Below are 15,427 nucleotides of genomic sequence, written 5' to 3' on the forward strand. Positions count from 1 at the left end.
ACATATACATACACAGACATATACATATATACACATGTACATAACTCATACTGTCTGCCTTTATTCATTCCCATCACCATCCCGCCACACATGAAATAACAACCCCCTCCCCCCGCATGTGCTCGAGGTAGCGCTAGGAAAAGACAACAAAGGCCACATTCGTTCACATTCAGTCTCTAGCTGTCATGTATAATGCACCGAAACCATAGCTCCCTTTCCACATCCAGGCCCCTCAAAACTCTCCATGGTTTACCCTAGACGCTTCACATGCCCTGGTTCAATCCATTGACAGCACGTCCAACCCGGTATACCACATCTTTCCAATTCACTCTATTAATTGAACGCCTTTCATCCTCCTGCATGTTCAGGCCCCGATAACTCAAAATCTTTTTCACTCCATCTTTCCACCTCCAATTTGGTCTCCCACTTGTCTTTCCCTCTACCTCTGACACATATATCCTTTTCGTCAATCTTTCTTCACTCATACTCTCCATGTGACCAAACAATTTTAAAACACCCTCTTCTGCTCTCTATACCACACTCTTTTTATTACAACACATCTCTCTTACCCTTTCTTTACTTACTCGATCAAACCACCTCACACCACATATCCTCCTCAAAAATCTCATATCTAGCACATCCATCCTCCTCCGCACAAGTCTATCCATAGCCCGCTCCTCGCAACCATATAACATTGTTGGAACCATTTTTCTTTCAAACATGCCCATTTTTCCTTTCCAAGATAATGTTCTCGCCTTACACACATTTTTCAACGCCTCCAAAACTTTCGCCCCCTCTCCCACCCTGTGACTCACTTCCACTTCCACTCCGAAATATCTAAAACGCTTCACTTCTAGTTTTTCTTAATTCAAACTTACCTCCCAATTGACTTGTCCCTCAACCCTAATGTACCTAATAACCTTGCTCTTATTCACATTTATTCTGAGTTTTCTTCTTCCACACACTTTACAAAACTCAGTCATCAGCTTCTGCAGTTTTTCATCCGAATCAGCCACCAGCGCTGTATCATCAACGAACAACAACTGACTCATTTCCCAAGCTCTCTCATCCACAACAGACTGCATAATTGCCACTCTTTCCAAAACTCTTGCATTCACCTCCCTAAAAACCCTATCTATAAACAAATTAAACAACCATGGAGACATCACGCACCCCTGCCGCAAACCGACATTCACTGAGAACCAATCACTTTCCTCTCTTCCTACACGTACACATGCCTTACATCCTCGATACAAACTTTTCACTGCTTCTAACAACTTGTCTCCCACACCATATATTCTTAATACCTTCCACAGAGCATCTCTATCAACTCAATCATATGCCGTCTGCAGATCCATAAATGCTACATACAAATCTATTTGCGTTTCTAAATATTTCTTACACATATTCTTTAAAGCAAACACCTGATCCACACATCCTGTACCACTTCTGAAGCCACACTGCTCCTCCCCAGTCTGATGATCTGTACATGCCTTCACCCTCTCAACCAATGCCCTCCCATATAGTTTCTCAGGAATACTTAACAAACTTATACCTCTGTAATTTGAGCACTCACATTTATCCCCTTTGCCTTTGTACAATGACACTATGCATGCATTCCGCCAATCCTCAGGCACTTCGCCATGAGCCATACATGCACTGAATATCCTTACCAACCATACAATATCACAGTCACCCCCTTTCTTTTAAATTCCACTGCAATACCATCCAAACCCGATGTCTTGCCAACTTTCAACTTCTGCAAAGCTTTTACTACCTCTTCTCTGTTTACCACATCATTCTCCCTAACCCTCTCACTTCGCACACCACCTCGACCAAAACACCCTGTATCTGCCACTCTATCATCAAACACATTCAACAAACCTTCAAAATACTCACTCAATCTCCTTCTCACATCACCACTACTTGTTATCACCTCCCCATTAGCCCCCTTCACTGACGTTCCCATTTGCTCCCTTGTCTTACGCACTTTATTTACCTCCTTCCAAAACATCGTTTTATTCTCTCTAAAATTTAATGATACTCTCTCACCCCAACTCTCATTTGCCCTATTTTTCACTTCTTGCAATTTTCTCTTGACCTTCTGCCTCTTTCTTTTATACATCTCCCAGTCATTTGCATTTTTTCCCTGCAAAACTCGTCTAAATGCCTCTCTCTTCTCTTTCACTAATAATCTTACTTCTTCATCCCAACACTTACTACTCTTTCTAATCTGCCCACCTCCCACGCTTCTCATGCCACAAGAATCTTTTGCGCAAGCCATCACTGCTTCCCTAGATATATCCCATTCCTCCCCCACTCCCCTTACGTACTTTGCTCTCACCTTTTTCCATTCTGCACTCAGTCTCTCCTGGTACTTCCTCACGCAAGTCTCCTTGCTAAGCTCACTTACTCTCACCATTCTCTTCACACCAACATTCTTTTTTTCTGAAAACCCCTACAAATCCTCACCTTCGCCTCCACAAGATAATGATCAGACATCCCTTCAGTTGCACCTCTCAGCACATTAACATCTAAAAGTGTCTCTTTCGCGCGCCTTTCAATTAACACATAATCCTATAACGCTCTCTAGCCATCTCTAGTACTTACATACGTATACTTATGTATATCTCTCTTTTTAAACTAGGTATTCCCAATCACCCGCCCCTTTTCAGCACACAAATCTAAAATCTCTTCAACATTTCCATTTACAACACTGAGCACCCCATGTACACCAATCATTCCCTCAACTTATACCTCTGTAATTTGAGCACTTACTCTTATCCTCTTTGCCTTTGTACAATGGCACTATGCAAGAATTCCGCCAGTCCTCAGGTACCTCACCATGAGTCATACATACATTGAATAACCTTACCAACCAATCAACAATACAGTCACTCTCTTTTTTTAATAAATTCTACTGCAATATCATCAAAACCTTCTGATTTGCCGGCTTTCATCTTCCGCAAACCTTTTACTACCTCTTCTTTGTTTACCAAATTATTCTCCCTAACCCTCTCACTTTGCACACCACCTCGACCACAACACCCTATATCTGCCACTCTATCATCAAACACATTCAACAAACCTTCAAAATACTCACTCCAACTACTTCTCACATCACCACTACTTGTTATCACCTCCCCTTTAGCCCCCTTCACTGATGTTCCCATTTGTTCCCTTGTCTTGCGCACTTTATTTACCTCCTTCTAAAACATCTTTTCATTCTCCATAAGATTCAATGATACTCTCTCACCCCAACTCTCATTTGCCCTATTTTTCACCTCTTGCACCTTTCTCTTGACCTCCTGCCTCTTTCTTGTATCTATCTCCCAGTCATTTGCATTATTTCCTTGCAAAATCCGTCTAATTGCCTCTCTCCTCTCTTTCACTAATAATCTTACTTCTTCATCCCACCACTCACTACCATTTCTAATCAACCCACCTCCCACTCTTCTCATGCCACAAGCATCTTTTGCGCAAGCCGTCACTGCTTCCCTAAATACATCCCATTCCTCCCCCACTCCTCTTACGTCCTTTGTTCTCACCTTTTTCCATTCTGTGCTCAATCTCTCCTGGTACTTCCTCACACAAATCTCCTTCCCCAGCTCACTTACTCTCACCACTCTCTTCACCCCAACATTCTCTCTTCCTTTCTGATAATCTCTACAGATCTTCACCTTCTCATCCACAAGATAATGACCAGACATCCCTCCAGTTGCACCTCTCAGCACATTTACATCCAAAACTCTCTCTTTCGGGCGCCTATCAATTAGCACGTAATTCAATAATGCTCTCTGGCCATCTCTCCTACTTACATACGTATACTTATGTATATCCCTCTTTTTAAACCAAATAATTCCAATCACCAGTTCTTTTTCAGCATATAGATCTACAAGCTCTTCACCATTTCCTTTTACAACACCGATCATTCCATGTACACCAATTTTTCCCTCAACTGCCACATTACTCACCTTTGCATTCACATCACCCATCACTTTAACCCGGTCTCGTGCATCAATACTACTAACACACTCACTCAACTGCTCCCAAAACACTTGCCTCTCATGATCTTTCTTCTCATGCCCAAGTGCATAAGCACCAATGATCACCCATCTCTTTCCATCCACTTTCAGTTTTACCCACATCAATCTAGAGTTTACTTTCTTATACTCTATCACATACTCCCACCACTCCTGTTTCAGGAGTAGTGCTACTCCTTCCTTTGTTCTTGTACTCTTACTAACCCCTGACTTTACTCCGAGGACATTCCCAAACCACTCTCGCCCTTTACCCTTGAGCTTCGTTTCACTCCGAGCCAAAACATCCAGGTTCTTTTCCCCAAACATACTACCTATCTCTCCTTTTTCTCATTTTGGTTACATCTTCACACAATCTGAGCCTTCGAGGAGGATTACCACTCCCCGCGTGACATCTTCTGTTTCCTCTTTTAGAAAGTTAGAATACAAGGAGGGTAGGGTTTCTAACCCCCCCCCCCACCCTCCGTATATTCCTATGAGTCCACCGGGAAAATGAAACAGGATAAGTTCCCAAGTGCACTTTCGTGTAATAATCACATCATCAGGGGAGACACAGGAGAGAAAATATAAGTCAATTGATATACATCGAAGAGACGAAGCTAGGACGCCATTTGGTAAAAGGGTTTTACCAACGGGGTCCACACCGGTTATTTCCCAACAGGCGCACATAGCCAGCAGATAGCATTTCACCGGACCTACCTTTACAACGCGGAGGTATATGAATACGAATAAAGTGCATATGAACGCGCACCCTCATAGAACATACAAACCTCCAACAGCCGGGATCGAACCCGGGACCCCTGTACCACAGGCGGGAATATATATATATATATTTATATATATATATATATATATATATATATATATATATATATATATATATATATATATATATATATATATATATATATATATATATATATATATATATATATATATATATATATATATATAACGAGGAAAATGAAACACGATAAGTTCCCAAGTGCACATTCGTGTAATAATCACATCATACATATATATATATTTTTTTTTTTTTTTTTTTTTTTTATACTTTGTCGCTGTCTCCCGCGTTTGCGAGGTAGCGCAAGGAAACAGACGAAAGAAATGGCCCAACCCCCCCCATACACATGTACATACACACGTCCACACACGCAAATATACATACCTACACAGCTTTCCATGGTTTACCCCAGACGCTTCACATGCCTTGATTCAATCCACTGACAGCACGTCAACCCCTGTATACCACATCGCTCCAATTCACTCTATTCCTTGCCCTCCTTTCACCCTCCTGCATGTTCAGGCCCCGATCACACAAAATCCTTTTCACTCCATCTTTCCACCTCCAATTTGGTCTCCCTCTTCTCCTCGTTCCCTCCACCTCCGACACATATATCCTCTTGGTCAATCTTTCCTCACTCATTCTCTCCATGTGCCCAAACCATTTCAAAACACCCTCTTCTGCTCTCTCAACCACGCTCTTTTTATTTCCACACATCTCTCTTACCCTTACGTTACTTACTCGATCAAACCACCTCACACCACACATTGTCCTCAAACATCTCATTTCCAGCACATCCATCCTCCTACGCACAACTCTATCCATAGCCCACGCCTCGCAACCATACAACATTGTTGGAACTACTATTCCTTCAAACATACCCATTTTTGCTTTCCGGGATAATGTTCTCGACTTCCACACATTTTTCAAGGCTCCCAAAATTTTCGCCCCCTCCCCCACCCTATGATCCACTTCCGCTTCCATGGTTCCATCCGCTGACAGATCCACTCCCAGATATCTAAAACACTTCACTTCCTCCAGCCTCTCACCATTCAAACTCACCTCCCAATTGACTTGACCCTCAACCCTACTGTACCTAATAACCTTGCTCTTATTGACATTTACTCTTAACTTTCTTCTTCCACACACTTTACCAAACTCCGTCACCAGCTTCTGCAGTTTCTCACATGAATCCGCCACCAGCGCTGTATCATCAGCGAACACATATATATATATATATATATATATATATATTTTTTTTTTTTATTTTTTTTATTATACTTTGTCGCTGTCTCCCGCGTTTGCGAGGTAGCGCAAGGAAACAGACGAAAGAAATGGCCCAACCCCCCCCCCCCCATACACATGTATATACATACGTCCACACACGCAAATATACATACCTACACAGCTTTCCATGGTTTACCCCAGACGCTTCACATGCCCTGCTTCAATCCACTGACAGCACGTCAACCCCGGTATACCACATCGCTCCAATTCACTCTATTCCTTGCCCTCCTTTCACCCTCCTGCATGTTCAGGCCCCGATCACACAAAATCTTTTTCACTCCATCTTTCCACCTCCAATTTGGTCTCCCTCTTCTCCTTGTTCCCTCCACCTCCGACACATATATCCTCTTGGTCAATCTTTCCTCACTCATCCTCTCCATGTGCCCAAACCACTTCAAAACACCCTCTTCTGCTCTCTCAACCACGCTCTTTTTATTTCCACACATCTCTCTTACCCTTACGTTACTCACTCGATCAAACCACCTCACACCACACATTGTCCTCAAACATCTCATTTCCAGCACATCCATCCTCCTGCGCACAACTCTATCCATAGCCCACGCCTCGCAACTATACAACATTGTTGGAACCACTATTCCTTCAAACATACCCATTTTTGCTTTCCGAGATAATGTTCTCGACTTCCACACATTCTTCAAGGCCCCCAGGATTTTCGCCCCCTCCCCCACCCTATGATCCACTTCCGCTTCCATGGTTCCATCCGCTGCCAGATCCACTCCCAGATATCTAAAACACTTCACTTCCTCCAGTTTTTCTCCATTCAAACTCACCTCCCAATTGACTTGACCCTCAACCCTACTGTACCTAATAACCTTGCTCTTATTCACATTTACTCTTAACTTTCTTCTTCCACACTCTTTACCAAACTCAGTCACCAGTTTCTGCAGTTTCTCACATGAATCAGCCACCAGCGCTGTATCATCAGCGAACAACAACTGACTCACTTCCCAAGCTCTCTCATCCCCAACAGACTTCATACTTGTCCCTCTTTCCAAAACTCTTGCATTTACCTCCCTAACAACCCCATCCATAAACAAATTAAACAACCATGGAGACATCACACACCCCTGCCGCAAACCTACATTCACTGAGAACCAATAACTTTCCTCTCTTCCTACACGTACACATGCCTTACATCCTCGATAAAAACTTTTCACTGCTTCTAACAAGCATGCCTCCCACACCATATATTCTTAATACCTTCCACAGAGCATCTCTATCAACTCTATCATATGCCTTCTCCAGATCCATAAATGCTATATACAAATCCATTTGCTTTTCTAAGTATTTCTCACATACATTCTTCAAAGCAAACACCTGATCCACACATCCTCTACCACTTCTGAAACCACACTGCTCTTCCCCAATCTGATGCTCTGTACATGCCTTCACCCTCTCAATCAGTACCCTCCCATATAATTTACCAGGAATACTCAACAAACTTATACCTCTGTAATTTGAGCACTCACTCTTATCCCCTTTGCCTTTGTACAATGGCACTATGCACGCATTCCGCCAATCCTCAGGCACCTCACCATGAGTCATACATACATTAAATAACCTTACCAACCAGTCAACAATACAGTCATCCCCTTTTTAAATAAATTCCACTGCAATACCATCCAAACCTGCTGCCTTGCCGGCTTTCATCTTCCGCAAAGCTTTCACTACCTCTTCTCTGTTTACCAAATCATTTTCCCTAACTCTCTCACTTTGCACACCACCTCGACCAAAACACCTTATATCTGCCACTCTATCATCAAACACATTCAACAAACCTTCAAAATACTCACTCCATCTCCTTCTCACATCACCACTACTTGTTTTCACCTCCCCACTTGCGCCCTTCACCGAAGTTCCCATTTGCTCCCTTGTCTTACGCACTTTATTTACCTCCTTCCAGAACATCTTTTTATTCTCCCTGAAATTTAATGATACTCTCTCACCCCAACTCTCATTTGCCCTTTTTTTTCACCTCTTGCACCTTTCTCTTGACCTCCTGTCTCTTTCTTTTATACATCTCCCACTCAATTGCATTTTTTCCCTGCAAAAATCGTCCAAATGCCTCTCTCTTCTCTTTCACTAATACTCTTACTTCTTCATCCCACCACTCACTACCCTTTCTAATCAACCCACCTCCCACTCTTCTCATGCCACAAGCATCTTTTGCGCAATCCATCACTGATTCCCTAAATACATCCCATTCCTCCCCCACTCCCCTTACTTCCATTGTTCTCACCTTTTTCCATTCTGCACTCAGCCTCTCCTGGTACTTCCTCACGCAATCTCCTTTCTAAGCTCACTTACTCTAAAAACCATTCCTTAAACCCCAACTTTCCCTTTTTTTTCTGAAAACCCCCTACAAACCCACCTTAGCCTCCACAAGATAATGATCAGACATCCCTTCATTTGCCCCTCTCAGCACTTTAAACATCAAAAAAGTGTCCTTTCGCGCGCCTTTAAATTTAAAACACATAATCCTATAACGCTTTTCTAGCCAAATCTCTAGTACTTACAAAAGAATACTTATTAAAAATTCCCCTCTTTTAAACTAGGTATTTCCCAATCACCCGCCCCTTTTCAGCACAAAAACCCTAAAATCTCTTCAACTTTTCCCAATTTTACAACACTGAGCACCCCAGTACCCCAAATTTCATTTCCCTCAATTTAATACCTCTGTAATTTGAGCACTTACTCTTATCCTCTTTGCCTTTTACAATGGCACTATGCAAAAATTCCCGCCAAGTCCCATACCTCACCATGAGCCCCATACATACTTTGAAAAAACCCTTACCCCCAAAATCAACAATAAAAGGTCATTTCCTTTTTTAAAAAATTTCCCACTGCAATACCAAAAAAACCCTTTCTGTTTGCCGGCTTTCATTTTTCCCCGAAAACCCTTTTTAAACTCCCTCTTCTTTGTTTACCAAATAATTCTCCCTAACCCTCTCACTTTGCAAAACCCCCCTTTCAAACCAAAACACCTTAAATCTCCCACTCTTTTCATCAAAACATTCAACAAACCTTAAAAAACCCCTCATTTTCCCAACCCTCCCTTCTCACATCCCCAACTACTTTTATCACCTCCCCATTACCCCCCCTTCACTATGTTCCCATTTGTTCCCCTTGTTTTGGGCGCACTTTTTTACCCCCTTTCCAAAACTCTTTTTATTCCCAAAATTTTAATGATACCCCTTTTCCCCCCAACTCTAAAATTTGGGCCCTTTTTTTTCACCTCTTGACCTTTCTCTTGACCTCCCTTCCTCTTTCTTTTATCATCTCCCAGTCATTTTCCATTTTTTTCCTTGAAAAATCCTTCTAATTGCCTCTCTCCTCTCTTTCACTAATAATCTTATTTCTTCATCCCACCACTCACTCCCATTTCAAATAAAACCCACCTCCCCCCTTTCTAAATGCCACAAGCATCTTTTGGGGAAAGCCGTCCCCTGCTTCCCAAAAATACATCCCATTCCTCCCCCACTCCTCTTACGTCCTTTTTCTCACCTTTTTCCTTTCTGTGCTAAAATTTTCTCCTGGGAAACCCCAACAAAATCTCCTTCCCCAGCTCACTTACTCTCCCCAAAATTCCCCTTCACCCCAACATTCCCCTTTTTTTGTCCCCCCTTTCTACAGTTTCTTCCCCTTTCTCATCCAAAAGATAATGACCAGAAAATCCCCCCATTTTTTCCCCAAAAAAACCCCTCAGAAATTTTACATCCAAAACTCTTCTTTCGGGGCCCCCTATAAATTTGGGGCCACGAAATTTCAATATGCTCTTTTTGGCCACTCTCCTACTTACATACGTAAACTTATGTAATCCCTTTTTTTAAACCAAAAAAATTCCAATCACCAGTTTTTTTTCCCAGCATATAGATCTACAAGCTCTTCACCTTTCCCTTTTAAACAAAAAAACCGATCATTCCATTAAAACCAATTTTTCCCTCAACTGCCACATTACTCACCTTTTTCATTCACATCACCATCACTTTAAACCCCGGTCTCGTTTCATCAAAAAAACTAACAAACTCATTTAAAACTTTCTCCCAAAACACTTGCCTCTCTTATCTTTTTTCTCATGCCCAAGTGCATAAGCACCAAAGATCACCCATCTCTTTCCATCCACTTTCCAAATTTTTCCCCATCAAACTAGAGTTTCTTTCTTTTACCCTATCACATACCCCACCACTCCTGTTTTTAGGAGTAGTGCTAACCCCTTTCCTTTTTTCTTTTCCCCCTTTCTAACCCCTGACTTTACTCCCCCACATTCCCCCCAAAAACCCCTTTCCCTTTCCCCCGAGCTTTGTTTCACCCGAGCCAAAACATCCAGGTTCCCTTTTCCCCCAAACATATACCTATCTCTCCTTTTTTTTCCCTTTTGGTTACATCCACCACAACAATCTGAGCCTTCGGGGGAGGATTACCCCTCCCCCCCCGTGACATCCTGTTTCCCCTTTTAGAAATTGAATACCAAAGGGGGGTAAGGGGTTTTTTTAACCCCCCCCCCCCCCCCCTCCGTATAATTTCCCATGAGTCCCCGAGAAAAAAGAAACCCGGGTAAGTTCCCAATGCACTTTCGTGTAATATCCTCATCAGGGGGGACACAGAGAAAAATATAAGTCCCAAATTTATATACATCGAAGGACGAAGTAGGGCGAAATTTTGGGAAAAAGGTTTTTTTCCCCCGGGGTCCCCAAACCGGGTTTTTTCCCAAAAGGGGCACATAAACCCGCAGATGCAATTTTACCGGACCTACCTTTACAACGCGGAGGGATAAAAGAAAAACGAATAAAGTGATAAGAACCGCACCCCCATTTAAAAATACAAAACCTCCAAACCGGGGATTTGAACCGGACCCCTGTTAAACCCCAAAGGGGGGAATATTAAAATAATATATATATAAATTAAAATATTATATATATAAAATATATTATATATTATAATATATATATATAAATTATTATATATATAAATATAACGAGGGAAAAAGAAAACGATAAGTTCCCCAAATGCACCTTTTGTGTAATAATTTACAACCCAAAAAAAATTATTATATATATAATATATAAAATATTATTAATATATATATTTTATTTTAAAATAATATATTTTTTTTTTTTTTTTTTTTTTTTTTTTTTATACTTTGGGCGCTGTCTCCCGCCAGTTTGGAGTTTTTTTTTTTGGGCAAACCAAAGGGAAAAAGACAAAGAAATGGGGCCCCAACCCCCCCCCCCCTAAAAAAACCCTTATAAAAAATACGCCACACACGAAATTTTTACATTAAACCCACCCCCCAAAAATTTTTTTTTTTGGTTTACCCCAGACCCCTTCACATGCCCTGGTTCAATCCATTGACAGCACGTCCAACCCGGTATACCACATCTTTCCAATTCACTCTATTATTGAACGCCTTTCACCCTCCTGCATGTTCAGGCCCCGATAACTCAAAATCTTTTTCACTCCATCTTTCCACCTCCAATTTGGTCTCCCACTTTCTTTCCCTCTACCTCTGACACATATATCCTTTGGTCAATCTTTCTCACTCATACTCTCCATGTGACCAAACATTTTAAAACACCTCTTCTGCTCTCTATACACACTCTTTTTATTACAACACATCTCTCTTACCCTTTCTTTACTTACTCGATCAAACCACCTCACACCACATATCCTCCTCAAAAATCTCATATCTAGCACATCCATCCTCCTCCGCACAAGTCTATCCATAGCCCGCTCCTCGCAACCATATAACATTGTTGGAACCATTTTTCTTTCAAACATGCCCATTTTTCCTTTCCAAGATAATGTTCTCGCCTTACACACATTTTTCAACGCCTCCAAAACTTTCGCCCCCTCTCCCACCCTGTGACTCACTTCCACTTCCACTCCGAAATATCTAAAACGCTTCACTTCTAGTTTTTCTTAATTCAAACTTACCTCCCAATTGACTTGTCCCTCAACCCTAATGTACCTAATAACCTTGCTCTTATTCACATTTATTCTGAGTTTTCTTCTTCCACACACTTTACAAAACTCAGTCATCAGCTTCTGCAGTTTTTCATCCGAATCAGCCACCAGCGCTGTATCATCAACGAACAACAACTGACTCATTTCCCAAGCTCTCTCATCCACAACAGACTGCATAATTGCCACTCTTTCCAAAACTCTTGCATTCACCTCCCTAAAAACCCTATCTATAAACAAATTAAACAACCATGGAGACATCACGCACCCCTGCCGCAAACCGACATTCACTGAGAACCAATCACTTTCCTCTCTTCCTACACGTACACATGCCTTACATCCTCGATACAAACTTTTCACTGCTTCTAACAACTTGTCTCCCACACCATATATTCTTAATACCTTCCACAGAGCATCTCTATCAACTCAATCATATGCCGTCTGCAGATCCATAAATGCTACATACAAATCTATTTGCGTTTCTAAATATTTCTTACACATATTCTTTAAAGCAAACACCTGATCCACACATCCTGTACCACTTCTGAAGCCACACTGCTCCTCCCCAGTCTGATGATCTGTACATGCCTTCACCCTCTCAACCAATGCCCTCCCATATAGTTTCTCAGGAATACTTAACAAACTTATACCTCTGTAATTTGAGCACTCACATTTATCCCCTTTGCCTTTGTACAATGACACTATGCATGCATTCCGCCAATCCTCAGGCACTTCGCCATGAGCCATACATGCACTGAATATCCTTACCAACCATACAATATCACAGTCACCCCCCTTTCTTTTAAATTCCACTGCAATACCATCCAAACCCGATGTCTTGCCAACTTTCAACTTCTGCAAAGCTTTTACTACCTCTTCTCTGTTTACCACATCATTCTCCCTAACCCTCTCACTTCGCACACCACCTCGACCAAAACACCCTGTATCTGCCACTCTATCATCAAACACATTCAACAAACCTTCAAAATACTCACTCAATCTCCTTCTCACATCACCACTACTTGTTATCACCTCCCCATTAGCCCCCTTCACTGACGTTCCCATTTGCTCCCTTGTCTTACGCACTTTATTTACCTCCTTCCAAAACATCGTTTTATTCTCTCTAAAATTTAATGATACTCTCTCACCCCAACTCTCATTTGCCCTATTTTTCACTTCTTGCAATTTTCTCTTGACCTTCTGCCTCTTTCTTTTATACATCTCCCAGTCATTTGCATTTTTTCCCTGCAAAACTCGTCTAAATGCCTCTCTCTTCTCTTTCACTAATAATCTTACTTCTTCATCCCAACACTTACTACTCTTTCTAATCTGCCCACCTCCCACGCTTCTCATGCCACAAGAATCTTTTGCGCAAGCCATCACTGCTTCCCTAGATATATCCCATTCCTCCCCCACTCCCCTTACGTACTTTGCTCTCACCTTTTTCCATTCTGCACTCAGTCTCTCCTGGTACTTCCTCACGCAAGTCTCCTTGCTAAGCTCACTTACTCTCACCATTCTCTTCACACCAACATTCTTTTTTTCTGAAAACCCCTACAAATCCTCACCTTCGCCTCCACAAGATAATGATCAGACATCCCTTCAGTTGCACCTCTCAGCACATTAACATCTAAAAGTGTCTCTTTCGCGCGCCTTTCAATTAACACATAATCCTATAACGCTCTCTAGCCATCTCTAGTACTTACATACGTATACTTATGTATATCTCTCTTTTTAAACTAGGTATTCCCAATCACCCGCCCCTTTTCAGCACACAAATCTAAAATCTCTTCAACATTTCCATTTACAACACTGAGCACCCCATGTACACCAATCATTCCCTCAACTTATACCTCTGTAATTTGAGCACTTACTCTTATCCTCTTTGCCTTTGTACAATGGCACTATGCAAGAATTCCGCCAGTCCTCAGGTACCTCACCATGAGTCATACATACATTGAATAACCTTACCAACCAATCAACAATACAGTCACTCTCTTTTTTTAATAAATTCTACTGCAATATCATCAAAACCTTCTGATTTGCCGGCTTTCATCTTCCGCAAACCTTTTACTACCTCTTCTTTGTTTACCAAATTATTCTCCCTAACCCTCTCACTTTGCACACCACCTCGACCACAACACCCTATATCTGCCACTCTATCATCAAACACATTCAACAAACCTTCAAAATACTCACTCCAACTACTTCTCACATCACCACTACTTGTTATCACCTCCCCTTTAGCCCCCTTCACTGATGTTCCCATTTGTTCCCTTGTCTTGCGCACTTTATTTACCTCCTTCTAAAACATCTTTTCATTCTCCATAAGATTCAATGATACTCTCTCACCCCAACTCTCATTTGCCCTATTTTTCACCTCTTGCACCTTTCTCTTGACCTCCTGCCTCTTTCTTGTATCTATCTCCCAGTCATTTGCATTATTTCCTTGCAAAATCCGTCTAATTGCCTCTCTCCTCTCTTTCACTAATAATCTTACTTCTTCATCCCACCACTCACTACCATTTCTAATCAACCCACCTCCCACTCTTCTCATGCCACAAGCATCTTTTGCGCAAGCCGTCACTGCTTCCCTAAATACATCCCATTCCTCCCCCACTCCTCTTACGTCCTTTGTTCTCACCTTTTTCCATTCTGTGCTCAATCTCTCCTGGTACTTCCTCACACAAATCTCCTTCCCCAGCTCACTTACTCTCACCACTCTCTTCACCCCAACATTCTCTCTTCCTTTCTGATAATCTCTACAGATCTTCACCTTCTCATCCACAAGATAATGACCAGACATCCCTCCAGTTGCACCTCTCAGCACATTTACATCCAAAACTCTCTCTTTCGGGCGCCTATCAATTAGCACGTAATTCAATAATGCTCTCTGGCCATCTCTCCTACTTACATACGTATACTTATGTATATCCCTCTTTTTAAACCAAATAATTCCAATCACCAGTTCTTTTTCAGCATATAGATCTACAAGCTCTTCACCATTTCCTTTTACAACACCGATCATTCCATGTACACCAATTTTTCCTCAACTGCCACATTACTCACCTTTGCATTCACATCACCCATCACTTTAACCCGGTCTCGTGCATCAATACTACTAACACACTCACTCAACTGCTCCCAAAACACTTGCCTCTCATGATCTTTCTTCTCATGCCCAAGTGCATAAGCACCAATGATCACCCATCTCTTTCCATCCACTTTCAGTTTTACCCACATCAATCTAGAGTTTACTTTCTTATACTCTATCACATACTCCCACCACTCCTGTTTCAGGAGTAGTGCTACTCCTTCCTTTGTTCTTGTCCTC

This window comes from Panulirus ornatus, chromosome 26, assembly GCF_036320965.1.
Source record: "Panulirus ornatus isolate Po-2019 chromosome 26, ASM3632096v1, whole genome shotgun sequence".
NCBI lineage: Eukaryota > Metazoa > Arthropoda > Malacostraca > Decapoda > Palinuridae > Panulirus > Panulirus ornatus.